Genomic DNA, 15496 nt, shown 5'->3' on the forward strand with positions numbered 1-15496 from the left:
ACTTGTGATACAGACTCCACTTGTTTAGTTAGCGGTCCTGTTGCACAGGTCATTAAGTGACGAGAGACAGTGCAGACGAAGAGCATCGCTTTACGAGCACCAGGAGGAACTTTGAAGACAGTCCTGCTTGGGGGTTGTTAAGTGCTTAGAGGGGTGAATTGTATATCACATGTATAGAAGGGACTTTTCCACTCAAGGAAACGTCATCGGGTGCCCCAGGAAAGGTCGTGTCTGTGGACATGTTAAGGGACCTTCAAGCATTTAAAAGAAAAAAACCCTTTTATATCTCTGACTGAGGTTTATTCAATCATTAACGTCACATGTTGTCAACTGAGGCTTTATGAGCTTCATTTGAACCTAATCACACCGAGACGCACTCCTCTGAGACACACACAGAGAGCGAGAGCTGTCCCAAAGCTCTTACAGTATCACATGAGCCCGAGTCAAGCCGGAGTCATGTGGCTGCATGCATCCTCACAGAGACCTACAGCTACAGACTCACTGGACAGATAAACACAGAGAGAGGGGCAGACGTCTCGGGGGAGTTATAGAAGAGGAGGAGACCTGTGAGTGTGGGGGGGTTTCTTTAGCCTTTAGTACAAGTCGCTTACTGACTAAATGTGATCACGCGACCATGAAAGTGAACATGCAGCATGTCTTTTAAACCCGAGTATTTAACCGTGATACTGTTTTGGTACCCACTCAAATGTGTCCTATCACTGGGTATCAGAAAGTGGAAAAGAACTCTAATCTGGTACAGAATAGTTAGTCAGATATATGATCTTATTTACTTATTGTTTTACTTACTTATTTTGGATGAGATAGAACCAAAATAAAATCTAAATTCTGCCAATCTTAGATCATTTCATTCAGGCAAAGTTCTTGGCGCTTGTATTTCAATTTTAAAACGTATAAGAAACATTTTAAATGCCACCCAGACTTAGTTTTTCTGTAACTGACAATAGAATAGATGTGTAAACAGAATAATATCATGTTAGTTATGTTGCATTGGTATTATACCTACTAATAGATGCCTAAATGAAAAGAGTGTGCAGCCACACTGATACGCCTGCATATACATCTTTTTATGAGGACTACATCACTGGCATGTAGGTATTTTTTAGTAGAGGTGCAGAAACGATAACAACTGTTGTTTTTCTCAAGTTATCAATCAAGGAAATTGAGAAATGTCCTCTAAATTCTGATCAGACCATCAAACCAAAACCCAAAGACGACGAGCAGCAAAGAAAAAGAAGCTGAAACCGGAGAATGTTGGGCTGTTTTAGCTTGAAAGAAAAGACTGAAACGTTCAATTATCATAATATTTAGTGACCTGATAGACTGATTGATTGAGGAACTTAACGTTGCAGCTCTTACAAAATGGCACAGAATTAAGTGGACTAGAACCAAATGCCAGTGAGCAGACTGAACGATTATTGAGCAAGCTGTCTGTAAAACAAAGCAATGAACAATAGAGCGGAGGAGCTACTCACAGAGCGGAGGAGCTACTCACAGCTCACAACTCACAGTCACGAGTTCACTGTCTAAAAAAAGCAGCATTTGGCACAAAATACACTAGTTGTGAGACAAATCTGTCCCCTTTTAACACAAATAAAATATGTCTATAAGTTGAGTTCCCAAGCTGGGATGAAGACAGAACTGTTGTGTGTATTTGTGTAATACAGTGGTTGAGGAACGCTTCTGTATATGACGAATATAATGCTGCATCAAACACATTACCTCTGTAAGGCAAATCACTTAAAGCAGCACTGTCCAATCGATTCATAATGCATCAATCCATTAGCGATGATTATAAAAGGGTTTTCATCTAATGCGTTATTAATGTACCCTTTGTAAGTGCGTGTGTGTGTGTGTGTGTGTGCGTGTAGAATGACGGGGTGTTTTCTCTTCTCTCATCCTGTTTGTGAGGAAACGGAGACGTCTCCTCGTTAAGTTTGATTCTGCCGTGTGGAGCTCACCGGTGATTTATGTTGCAGACATTCCACAGACGCTTGACCTCTTTCCACTTGGAACTGTGATGTGTAAACTTCACTCGGCCTGTTTCATAAGCTCTGACTGCAGCATGTCAGCGCTCCGATGTGCTGATCGCTTCTTTCTTCTCTTTGAACACAGTGTGCCAACATCACATCCGCGTCTATGTTCTAGATAACGTGGTTTCGGCTGACATGGCACTTTGTGGTTATCGAATGCGAGTGTTTCCCTCATAAAGTAAGCAGATGAGGTCAACAGTATTTTGTACTTCTAGCTCACTTATTTCACTTTGAAGTGCCTTTTGGCAAACATTTTTTTGAAGGAATAAAAAAAAAAAAAAAGATGCAAGGTGGAAATGTTTTCCTACTTTTTCGTGATTTTCTCTACTCACATGAATAAAAACGATCACACACACACACATACACACACACACACACACTCTATTGATCACTATGTGTGTTTTAACACAAATTCAATTGCATATTCAATTATTTTAGTTAATAAGAAAAACTACATATTAGAAGATTTGGAGGCCTTCCAGTGGCTGTGTTAAAGGCTATCTGTGCCTTACCGACGGTCTAAATTTCCATCAATATGATTATAATAAAGCACAACAACAGAGGTGCAATCAGCTCAAAACAAGACAGGAAGATATAAGAGACAAAGCAAAAAACAACAGCATTGACCTTTAGAGATGAAATACAATAAATCCTTGAAGAATCGCCTCTCTGATAGAACAATTACATGGTGAAACACAAACGTATATGTCCTATTTAACTTCTATTGCTGTGAGACGTTTAGTTAGAGCCCAGTGGTGCTGACAGGAGCAGCAGGAAAAGCAAGAGAAGCTCATTTCTTCATCTTGCATTCCTTCCACATCTGTACTGTGTCGTACTGCAAGTGACATACTGTACACGGACAGGACGGCAGATACATGAAAGATAACACAAGCTGCGGGGGGGGGGGGGGGCGGGGGGGGGGGGGCACCTGGGGAGCCATCCCTCTCTCTCTCTCTCTCTTCCAGTCTTTCTCTGGGAAGTAAACTTGGGACAGTTGAAAACAGGAAGTAGGGCCTACCGTGTGACTCAAACACACTGGCTCTAATATTAGACTCACACACACATACAGCCCTGCCCCCGTTTCCTTCGGTCCACAGAGAGGACACCCCTCTTCTACGGCCCGCAGAGAAACAGGGTCAAGAAGAGAGCGGGCCACGAGTAGAAGAGTTTACAGAGACTCCAAAACCAAACTCCACTGCAAGGAGAATGTTAAGTGGCTTTCATGCCGTGTTCAGCCCATACACAATATCTCTGTCTGTCCATGACCATCACCATCACCATCTTTCCCGACGTGCGTGTTGTCATGGGGAAGGAGGCGCTAGGGACCGACTTCCTGGAACAAGAATGTAAACAAACAATATTGGTGTGTACGATGCTGGCGAAAAAAAACGACTGACCATTTGTCTGTTTCACAGTTCCACCTGCAGCACGAGCATCATCTTTATCTTTTCATATCACTCCTCTTTAAGGAGCGCTCTGTGCTCCTATGGGACAAAGTCACAGCTGTGAGAAATATTGGCATTAAGTAGTCCTGCTCATTGTTTTGCAACAAACCTCACATATAAAAAAAAAGGGATAAACGGTATTTAACATTTCTGACTTATATACTAATATAAACTTATATATATAGTAATTTCTTCCAACCCTTCTTAGAGGTTAATCAGCTAAATTACATTTAATCTAAATTCCAGCTCTTTTTTTACGTGTTTTGTAGCAGCTTTTAAGCGTTCTGCTCTACTGAATGACAGCAGAAAACGTGCCTTTGAGCAAGGCAGGGAACCATCACCAGGTTCAGAATCACTGCAAAGAAGCTGCTCTCGTTCTTCCTGGTGCATAAACGTCTTTGCATGAGAACGAAAACGCGTAATTACAATCTGCAGCGAGACGGCGGCGTGCTCCACATTCCTCGGATGACTGGAACGGACAGAACAGTCACTGCCTCGGTGACGGGGGAGGTCCCTCATTGACATGGGAACTTGTCGCTGTATCCCACTTGTTAACTCGTCAGCCAAAGCTGAACGTGTGTGGTTGTGTGTGTGTGTGTGTGTGTGTGTGTGTGTGTGTGTGTGTGTTTTCTCCGGTTCAGTGGACTTTCCCTCTGCCTGCTCCTGTCACAGCACCACACTAACAGTGTTACAACCACAGCTGGAAAACATGAAAGCTGGCAAAGATGCCACTGATGCTCAAAAAAAGGTATTTAGTTAGTGAAGGATCGACAGAGAGAGAGAGAGAGAGAGAGAGAGAGAGAGAGAGAGAGAGATGAGCAGTCAGAGATGTAAACGGTGTCGCTGTATTGTTCGCCTCACTAAAAAGCAACAATCAGTTAAGTGAAGGAGCTCTTTCCACCCGAGTGTGACCACGTAGGATGCGTGTTCATAGTGGAGTACTCGTGTACAGACCACTCACTCTGGTGAACTTTGACTGAAATTAACTATGAGAAGAGCCGCGACTGAAGTATCAGCGTACAGAACAAATCCGTCCTCCACCTCCCTCCATCTGCATAACACGTCCCCATCACGTCCCCACCAATCAGGTAAATAGACGATCTAAAGTGTGAGGTGCACACAGAGCAGAGAGGAGAAAAAGAGATATACTTTAACATGAGCCATGGCTTCAAAAGAGGGGGAATTAGTATGCTTCCAGATTATTGCAACCGGAACCCAGGTGTCAGGTTTCTCCCTCACACAGACGTTCATCCTGCTTTATATTTACAGTGTCGTCGCTCCAGTTCATCTGACATTTATTCCCAAGTTGAGTCTAAAACAAAGACTTTTAGTCCACACCTCTCTGGAGCAGAGTTAGTCCTGACCTGCTGGATTGATCAGCCTCGGATAATATAATGAAGGTTACTGTTTCACTACGCTCAGGGTCACTAATGTAAAAGCAGGTTTGTAATTGTTTAAGAGGGGGAGAATCAGGGAAGTCTCATAGATTTTCATACTGAAATAAATATAAAGCAGCGGTTTCTAAGAACACAGAAGCATGGTGTGCAAAATGACCAGCTGTGATGTAGCACACATCATTTATGGGCTAAATCATGAAACCGTGGTTCACGCTTTAATACGTTCCATGCCTTTATACAAGAACAAAACATTTAATTATAAATGTCATCATTCCTGCATTCTTGTCCCCGGTGGTATTGCAAAGAAAAACATGTCTTTGAACATTTAAACATGCCCCCCCCCCTCCCCCTGTGTAGTCAAATCAAACACTTGTTTTCCCTCTCCGCTCCGCTCTTTAATGACAAGTTGGAACAAGGCGGCTGCCTACACATGAAATCACTGTTCAGTACAGGGCAGAAATTCGTGACAGATTCAGGAATCTGATCTCCTTTTCGTGTCTCATGGACACCAGTCGCTGCATGTTTTTTCTTCTCTTCCCTTCTTTCGCCGTTCTTTCTAAATCTCAGCCGAAACTGAGGCTCAACCGGCACGACTGAAAATCAAACGAGCCCGTTAGATGTGCTTTTCCTATCTGTAAGTCTTTGGATGACCACAACTATCATCACGCGTTGTCTTTGGGGGGGGGGGGGGGGGGGGTCTGTGTTTTGTCAGGCCGTCCTCGATCAAAGAAATTCTTATTCAACTAATATAGAATCACTCTAAATCTTGTGTTTACCAGAGATGGGCTCATGGGTTTCTTGGAAATACGTAATTCGGCATTAAAAAAACGCAGAAATCTCAGTCGAGCGAGGACAAAACAACAGATGAGTCGACTAATCGACTAAGATGGGGAAGCTCTCACGTTCCAAGTTCCTCTTATTGATTATCATTTTCTTCATCCTATTATTTGGTTCTTGATTGTTGTAATCAGTGAACTCTTAGCGCGTTGATTTGCGGTACAACATCTCTGTAAAAAGGCATTTAGTGGGGAAATTCGGTTTGGGTAAAACACGGCCCTTATATGTTTTCCTATGAGCCGTGCTGGGTATCAATAAAAATTGATAATCATTTTCATATGGTAGATTATTCTTCGTCATGCATGCTGGAATAATGAGCTCACATTTCAGCTCACATCATCTTCTGCTGGAGGTGATTGTCGACAGGCCGTGTACAGGCTTGTAGGAGAGCAGTGTCATTCAGATTTTTACTTTTGGAGGTGTCTGTACTTGTCTTAACATGGGATTTAGGCTGCTGTCCACACGCTCTCATTAACTGAAATACCAGCTTCTGAGCATTTCCTCCAAATACCAACTGATGCTTCTATGTTTCCAAGCTGGTGTAGATACTGTATCATCTTCAGGTTCAGAGAGATCAGATCAGCGCAACCTAGAGCTTTTTAGCTGAGAGCCTCTTTTTCAGCACGAGATAAGAGCTCACAGTCCAAATAATCCAAATGCTTTGGTGTTATTAGATTCGACATGGATAATCAGACTATTGTATGCACTGTTCTTGGGCCACGCTGTTTATGTTCCTAAGGATACAGAGTTTGTCTGTGCTACAGACTAAAGGAAAGTGTTATCAGAGGAGAGGGAGTATAAAATGGATTCAGAGAAACAAAGAGCAGAACGTGGAGCTGGTGGAGCGTTTGAGGGCAGTGGTGCTTTTACTCTGACCCCGAATGAACCTGTTTCTCAGTCTGAATTGACGACATAAATAAAAAAGACTGCGGATGGCTGAAGCTTTTTATCTACTCCGCTGAAACTTTTTTCAAGTATTCAATAAACAATTTAGTCTATGAAATGCCAAGCACATAGAGGCTACAATTTGTGCGGATTTTCACTCCAAAAAACATCGTTTCTGTTGCTTGGCTAAACACTCTGAACACGCTTTAGCTTTTGTTACTTCCAGAGAGATGCACCTCCAGTTTCTGACACATCTGTTCAGTAATCCACTCAATTGTTTGGACTGGTTGTGCCGTGATAAAACCAAAGCACAGGCCACGTTTTGTGAGAAAGGGCGAAAGAAAACGTTTTCCACATGATAATGAAATATGATACAATAACATTTTGCTGACTAACCACTCTCCCCCGTGTGAAGCTCTCACTTCCTGGGAGACAGACAGGGAAACTATATAGCTGAGTCACCTGGAGTCAGGATTCTCTGCTCAGCATGTGTTTTTAACATAACAACATACTGAAGCATTGCCATGAAGCAAACAACGTGCACGTTATGATTTGTGGTCCATGTTATTGTGGCTTTGCACGTAACTTGATCCTCCTTCTCCTGAGTATTTCGTATTTGCAAGGATATAAAAATGAACTTCTTTAGTATGGGAACGTTCCAGACAAAAATCCGCAGCCTCACAAAAATAACGATCTAGCCTTGTCTTCAGGAGCACTGATTTACAATCACGTGATTCTTCATCAACCTAATGGTATCGCTGAGTTACGTGTCCTACATTCATATCATCAAAGGAACATTCCGATCATATTCTCAGTGAAAAAAAAGATGAAATTTGAAGATGAATAGTATCGCTTCTACATCTAAGCGGAATGAGCTTTATCTTTGGAAAGAATAACTTTTGTATTTGTTGACTCTGGACCAGAGAGAGTCGGAGACGTTTACGACCACATCCTACCAATTAAGGTTTTTTTGCTCAGGCAAGGTCAGAGGATGAAAGGAAGCAACAGAGACCAGATCCACACTGAACTGAACTCCACTTCCAAACACTGCTCTTCCTAATACCATTCTCCTTCATCTACTTTATCTCATACACTCTTCTCAGCAAGGCGAGAAACTTTTAAGTCAACTATCCTGGAATACGGCTTCTTATTCTGAAATGCTTCCAGAGTATGATGCTTTCATGCTCGTATGCAAAGCTGTGGACATCAGTGGTAGCAGAGAAGTAAGGCGCTCGGATCACAGAGAGGGTTTACGTCCTGCAGCACGTGTTGGTTCATGCGGACATGCCAACAGAAGTGGTGCCATAGTTCACACAGCGGATACTGTCAGCAATGGCGGACGTCGCACGGTGTTTTCAAATACAGACACTGTTAACGCTAGGGTCATCGAGATAAACTAGCTCTAGTATGCTAGATGAAAGTAGCTATAGCAGCCTTCGCTCCAAAAGCTCCTGAATCTAGCAAGAAAGTCGCAAAGTCTGCAACACTGACAGCCAATCCCTTCAGCCCTCCGTCCAAAGCCACTCCCCCAAAACTATGAACGTTATGAACGTAAACAACGAACACGGTTATTGTAAGTCTACTCACAGCTGTCGAGCACGCAGCTTTTGGTGACGGTGACGAGCAGCCAGGTAGGTAGCCTGTCTAATCGTTATAATTAGGCCTGATGACATCAAACAACCACAGATTTGATTCCTTTTTTTTTGTCAGAACATTTGATTGATTGAATGATGTCAGGATGTAACGAAAAAATGTTAACACAAATATCAAAATGTTTTTGAAGAAGAATAGCAACGCTGCCTTTAACTGGGTTTCTGCAGCTGAAGAACAATTCTCACACCTCTGTGTGGATTGGAAGAGTTGTTAATGGTATTGTTATTTTATCAAACTATTTCCAGCACATTCATTTTTGCACACGCTCCGGTTTGGTGCAGTCTGTTTCGGCAACAAAGTCCCGCCTTTATCTCTGCCTTTGATTCTGTCTTCGTCCCATTCGTACAGCGGCAGCACCAAGACACTTTACACCGACCTCATTTAAATTTTTTCCAGCGTTACTTGTCCGCCCAGCAGCATATTGGTATTTTCAAAAAATATATCTTCCCTAAACTTGACACACCTAAACACACGTGCACTTCTTTCTGAGAAAGGTTGGAGGCGTTGGAGACGACTAGAAGACTGCTCTGAAGATGATGAAAACCCCATTCCCTGACAGGATTTTTCTCATCAGCAGAAACCACACTTAACTCTTCAGCTGCCTCCAGGTGATGTCAAGTGTTTGCTTTGTCTGAGATGACACAACACATGATCCAGCTTAAGTCGAGACACGTTCAACCTAAAGGGGCCCATGGGTGCGCGTTGAAACGTGCTCCAACAAAAACACAGGCTGCTAACATATATTTCATTACAGTGAGTGGGAAAAGATGAGATAGTGAGATCATTTTTCAGGGTCTTCTGACTTGAAATCAATTAGAGGCCTTAAAAACTACTTCAGGTTTAAAATACTGTGTTTGGTTTGTGTCAACTCAGAGATCCGACTAGTAGAAGGTTTCCCCAGGCTTTGTCAAAGGATGCTAACACTGACAGTCGCTTTCATCTGCTTCCAAAATCCTTCGTCAAGAACCGAATCATTACCGTCGAAACATGTGAAGCGTCACGCAGCTTCTACAGCCTGACGGACAGATTGCCGCCATAAAGGAATACGCTTAGAGCTTGACTTTCTTTTCTCCATCCTGTCCTCCTCCTGTTTCATCATCTTCCTCTCTTTCATCTTGCTCTCTCTCTCTGTCTCTCTCTCTGTCACTAATGGACCTGATGGCCTCATCAATAATACACTCAAACATCCGTCTGCTTTGGCAGCTTGAGACAACAATGAGTGGCTTCTATTCGTGCCGCTGCGTCGGTGCGTATCACGCATGCGGCCTAACCGCACCCTCTCTCGCCTCTTTTGTAGCTCTGCTGTGGTTCACTGGTTCGTCTGACAAGAGCACAACAAAGGTAACAGGACCAACACTCTCTGTGTGTGTGTGTGTGTGTGTGTGTGTGTGTGTGTGTGTGTGTGTGTGTGTGTGTGTGTGTGTGTGTGTGTGTGTGTGTGCAGTGACTCCTGTTGTGTGCATCATCTTCTGCAAGACTTGCAGGACAACAACGTTTACTATGCAGAAATCCTGCATGTGTACAAATTCAATAACGTTGTTTTTTCACAGTCTAATAAAAGCGACGTACAGGCACCTATCTGTGGTGAAAGACTACAAGTCCCCACAGACCAACGTCTCTTGAGCTCATCGTTTTCGTTTCACAGCCCACAACGTTACTATAGTGTGACCCTGATGTTCGCGGAATATTTAGCAGCTGGAGAGCCAGAGATTTCCCCTCTCTTTTTGGGGGATTCTCTGCCTCATAGAGGACCGAAAAGGAGCTACAGAGAGAATTAGTAATAAGACTTCCCTTGAGTGATAATGTTGCTGTACAACTATTTGCTCACGTGTTTGCCTTAGCTATTTTATAGAGGTGGTAATATGTCAGAGTTGTGTTTCCAGCTTGCTCTAAAGTGGTCAAGGAAATGTAATTAATGCTGCTTTAAAGAAGCATGCTGTCCTTACTTAGGCATATTTATAACATTCTGATTTCCCCTTTTGATCCATGGATAAAATAATGTGATTTTAAGTCATTATTTTGAGATATCACTACTACTGAGATATACTTATGTCTTAATTATAGAGAAATGTATGTAATAGCTCACAATAATGACTTGTGTTGACCAGTCTTAACATTTTCATCTTTTTTTTCCGGGCTTCCATAGACTCACACGTTCCTGCTTTAGTTCAGTTTTTTTCCCAGTGAAATACTTTATTTTTGTAATGTTGTACGGCCGAAACTACCTTCAGTTATTCGGTTGGCTGATCAAAAGCAAATTAATCAACAATTTTGTGTGAGAGAGAAATTGTTTATCGAGCTAAAATGTGTTCATTCAGTGGTTCAAGCTTCTCTGAGGCAATGCTGGATTACATGAAAGGCTCAGGTTAGGTGTCAACTTGATTGATTGTTGAATTATTTTGAAATATGTGGCCCGAAGTATTAGAATAACTAAAAGGGGTCCTGTATTATTGGTTAATCGTGTATGGAGTCGTCTTATATTGTCAAAATCTAGTTTTAAGACTTTCCCGAGTAAGTCTACAGTCAGTTTATACTCAAATGTGAGCAGAATGTCTCATCTGAAAGTCATTATTAATTGAATATTTCTTGGTCAGACAAACCAAGCTATTCAAACAGCCTCTGATCAAGTTTAGTGTGTTTTCACTATTTTCTTAAATTGTACAGACAAAAAGAAATGAATTGATTGATTAAGAAAACATCCATAATGTGGATGAATGTGTTCTTGCTCTTATTATTGTACATTTTAAGAAGCAACTGTGCTCCAGTGTCACATCCCTGTCTTCTTACCCAGTCCTCGAAGTGCTTGCTCCCGTTGTGCAGGATGTCCTCGAACTGGATGATGCAGTTGGCCACGAAGTCGTCGCATCCGATCGGCGCGTCGTGGAAGACCGACAGCTCGATCCTGCGGCCGTCGTGGACCTCCGTGGTGAACTCGTCGTTCCACGCGGGGCTGTTGGTCTTCTGCTTCGTGGAGGTCTGGCCCACGCGCGAGTCGTCCACGTTCAGGGCGATGTACGTGTCCAGCAGGAAGGTCTGGGTCTTGGGGCCGACGGCGTGACGCAGGGACCAAGCCGTGGGCTTGAGGTCCAGCGCCTCGCGGATCCGGATCTTCAGCATCCCGTTGAAGATCACCATGGCAGCGCGGCGGTCGCAACCTTCTCTGATGGAAACACCTCACCTTTCTCCTCTCTGTTCAACCGGCGGTCCTCCAGGCAGATGCTGTAAATCCTCACAAATACTCCCCCTCAAAAAAATAAACTGCAGCGACAGAAACGACCGGTAACCGGAGAGGGAACCTTCCTTAGAAGTGCACGGAAGAAACACGAACAACAGCTACCAACAGTGAGGAAAAAAACACAAACACGTCAGTCATGTTGTTCTTTACTTCCGACTTTCTTTACAACCTCGAGCCCGTGCTGCATTGCACCGTGTGGCGGTAGATGGGAGGCTCCAAGAGGACTGTTTGGCACAGCCGCCGTGGCGCACCGGGGGGGATGTTCGAGCCCGGACCGCTGCGACCAGACAGCGGCTGGTGTAGCGTGAAGAACCGCCGCAGAGGCGGAGGGGAGGGGCAGATTACGGCGGTAGGTAGGTAGGTAGGTAGGTTCCTTGTGCTCGGCCTGGTTTCAGCCACAGCTGTTGATCTTAACTACCCGTGGATATACCTCTGGCTGCCTCCTCCTCTCTTTCTCTCTCCGTCTCTCTCTCTCCCTGTCTGTGTCTCGACACTGCTCGCTGTCTCCGTCTCTCTCTCTCTCTCTCTCTCTGGTGCAGGAAATGCGAAAAATACGTCAGATTTCCTCGAAGCCTGGTGTGACAGACGGGGGAGTGCGACGCAACCCAGACTAGGGAGGCGGTTTTGGAGCAGCAGCTGGGTGAGAGGAAGAGAGGAGAGGAGAGGAAGAGGAGAGGAAGAGGAGAGGAGAAGAGAAGAGAGACACCGCTGCAGCTCCCGTAGTGCACGCGAAACTGTAGAAAATGCAGGGAAACAGGTGTGAATTGTCTGCAATATGAAGCACATGACTGAAGCTCATTCATACTTTAAGCCCATTCATCCACTTAATAAATGCCAAATGAAAAAAAAATAATGATAATAAAAAGAAGAGACCTTAGGGGAATTAGGGTTCGGGATATGTGAGGCATGCATGGAATTTGACTATCTATTAGCCACATGAGTCATGACCACGCTGTGAGCAGCTCTCTGTGTGTGCACTGTACTAAAACATCTAAAACCATTATCTCAAATCAGGCTCATGAATATTTTAGAACAAAACAATATATTCGCACAGTTTTGTGGGTACATTTTGTCTGAATGTGTGATCTAAGAAAGAAAAAAGTATTAAACATACAGCAACTTCATTGTTTAACCTCATGATCACTGCTGGATGAGGGAAGATTGTGGAACACAACCGACTTTTAGGGCTTGAATTTGGTCAACCAAGAATGGAACTCAGTTGTTTTTACTGTAAGTTTTAAGGATTCAAGGATCATTTATTGTCATTATGCAAAATGCAGAACGAAATTCAGTTGTAGCCCATTTGTGGCACATGACAAACACATGACAAACAAAACAAAAACAGTAGCACATTCCGGTGTAGAGCATTTCAAAAAAAAAGTTGTCAGGAATCAGCAGCAACAAATAAACAGCAGCAACAAAAACAATTCTCTGGGCAGATAACATGGCCGACATTTTCACATTAAAAATCCAACATGAGGGAAAACATTGTCCATCAACTTTGCCTGCAGTTTGAGAACCAAGAATCAAGATGTAAAAACAGAGTTCACCTCCACCTGAGAAAAACAATATCACAAGTATGACATGCCCACCTTCTTTAAAATAGACCACTGTAAAAAAAACATTGTTTTGAATAATCCACCGGGAGTAAAATGAAAGTCTGCATGCTGTGGCAGACATAGCATGTGAGGGGGAATTTGATCGTAAAACTTTATAAAACTTTATAATAGACAAAACATGGATTGCATCCATGAAAGTGAAACACAGGAATGTGTCTAATAGTGACATTAGAGCAGGAACACGCTGCACCTGACAGACAGCACAAGGCCAACAGCTAGTCACCATCCTCACAAAGTGCAGCACATTTATCTGCACAGCCAGCATTCTGACACAGCGGTGTGCACAGTGGAAACATCAGACATCACATCATGGAGAGAGAGAGAAACAGAGAATCAACTCTCTGTCTCCTGAGTTTGCTCAAAGACTTTCATTACAAAAAGCATCACCAGATTTCTCCGCAAATCTCTCTCGTTAAACCCAAAATAAGTTGGTTATAGTTTGAGAAAATATAACAACTGCAGCCAAGATATCTTTAAAATCTACCGACAAGTTTCCTTTAAATACACTATAGACTATTTGTGCTTGACAGAATAGAGAATCAAAAGCAAAGTGAAGAGAGTATTGATGACTCGGGCTTTAATCATCGATCACTTTCTGACCTCGACCCTTTCGATTTGGACAAAATGTTACATGTGAACCTGCACAAGAGAGTGCAGTCTGATCAATCCCCCACCATGCAGGAGACAGGGGCCCTCAGAGATGACCCACATTGGACGAGGACCCTGTAAAAAAACATGATGTAAATGTTGTGTCAGACAGCTGTGAGGATGAATGTGATGTCACAGTATGTTGCAACTCAGCATGTTTAAACCCTGACTGTGGCTGACCCCTCCTGGAGATTGTTTGCCATTTCAGGCTTTAACCAACTCCTGTACAGCTGCAATAAATAAATGATGAGGTTTGGTCTAAAAAGGCACCGTTTCATATTTTGGTGATGCGACCAACTCCCGCAAAAATGTCACGTGCAGGAGACAAATGATGTACTCCTACAGGGTTTGGATCCATGGACTGCACCACCATAGAGGTTAATGAAACTCTACATGTTTGGCTGCTCCCACATGCCAACTGCACATTGATGTGCAAAGTATAAAACTCTATTATCTAGAGTTTTGGGCCTTTTCATGTTGTAAATTTAGACACAAATGAACACAAACACAACAGGGAAACAAACAAATGTGTTTATTCTAAATGCTCATATATTAATAAGAGTGTCAGACACAATTACTTTAAGACGACATAGTGACTGTATTGTACTGTAGACAAAATATATTGCAATTAAAGTGCATTATTGTCCTCCATTGTTGTGCAAACCTGAATCCTATTCATGATGTCCGAGCTCTGATTTCTAAGTGATCTAAATGGTAACAGGGTTTTATCACAGGTGCATTCTGGGTGCAGATGATTGATTATTGAGTGTGGTATTTCAATGGCAGTGTTTAGCAAATAACACACACAGGCCTTTAGTCAGTGTCTAACTGAGTGTAGTTATTTGCAGAAAGTGTGTTTTAAAATGTCAGACTTAAACATAAAGCAGACAATCTGTTTATGGTTTTGCATATCTGGACAATAGATACGCTACATGACCATGAGCTTGTGTGGTTGCAATAATTGGGCCACAAATACTAGTTCTTGTGTTTTGGCAGTTGCAATAACAACAAACCCCAGAAAAAAAAGCTGCTGGTGCAGGTGAGTGATTGCTACCATCTAGTGTGAGCTTGGTGGAAGTTCATGTTCTTAAAAAGCAGATTTGACCCTCTTGATGCAGAAAAAGCTTAATTTTTGTACCAAGGTCTCAGTATTTTTCTTCGGCTGCTGAGAGAAACAATACAGCTATTAACGTTTGGAGGCCATGGTAACAGGAACTACTGTTCTTTTTTTCTGCGTTTCTCCATTAATTGAACGGAACATACTTCTGTCTCATTTGCACACCTTGTTTTCTCATCACACACGTCAGCCAATGTGTCTCTGCTCTGCAGACAGGAATCAATCACAGGCCGAGGAAATCCCCGGGACGTCTGCCACGTCCTGCCCTCTCTCGGCTTGTTTTACATCTAACGGACACGGCTTGGCAACAGTAAACAGGGTCATACTGTAGCTGTCCTCACGACTGTTACCATGGTCACACCAGGACAGTAACATACCCGAGGCTGCAGGAAAATAAAGCTTGAAAGGAACATTTTTGTTTCCACTTTCAGTGGCTGCAGGAATGAAAGGAAAATGTGTGTGTGAGTCAAAGAGGAAGTTCAGTGAGAAAACAACAACGAGAGACAGTTTAGTTATAGTTGATACTTTGAATTGATTTCAGCTTCAGTCTGTTAACACTCTCAATGTTTGCTTTAGTATAAACTCCACTAAACAGTCACATAATCATCT

The 15496-nt window shown here is 42.9% G+C and overlaps 1 pseudogene; it reads right to left on the bottom strand.

Moving 5' to 3' along the window:
- Nucleotides 1–11008: 11008 nt before the first annotated feature.
- On the bottom strand, nucleotides 11009–11996 carry LOC142964089 (protein kinase C epsilon type pseudogene; annotated as a pseudogene).
- Between the last annotated feature and the right edge of the window lie 3500 nt (nucleotides 11997–15496).

Source organism: Anarhichas minor, unplaced genomic scaffold, assembly GCF_050575085.1.
Source record: "Anarhichas minor isolate MPS153535 unplaced genomic scaffold, ASM5057508v1 ptg000029l, whole genome shotgun sequence".
Lineage (NCBI taxonomy): Eukaryota > Metazoa > Chordata > Actinopteri > Perciformes > Anarhichadidae > Anarhichas > Anarhichas minor.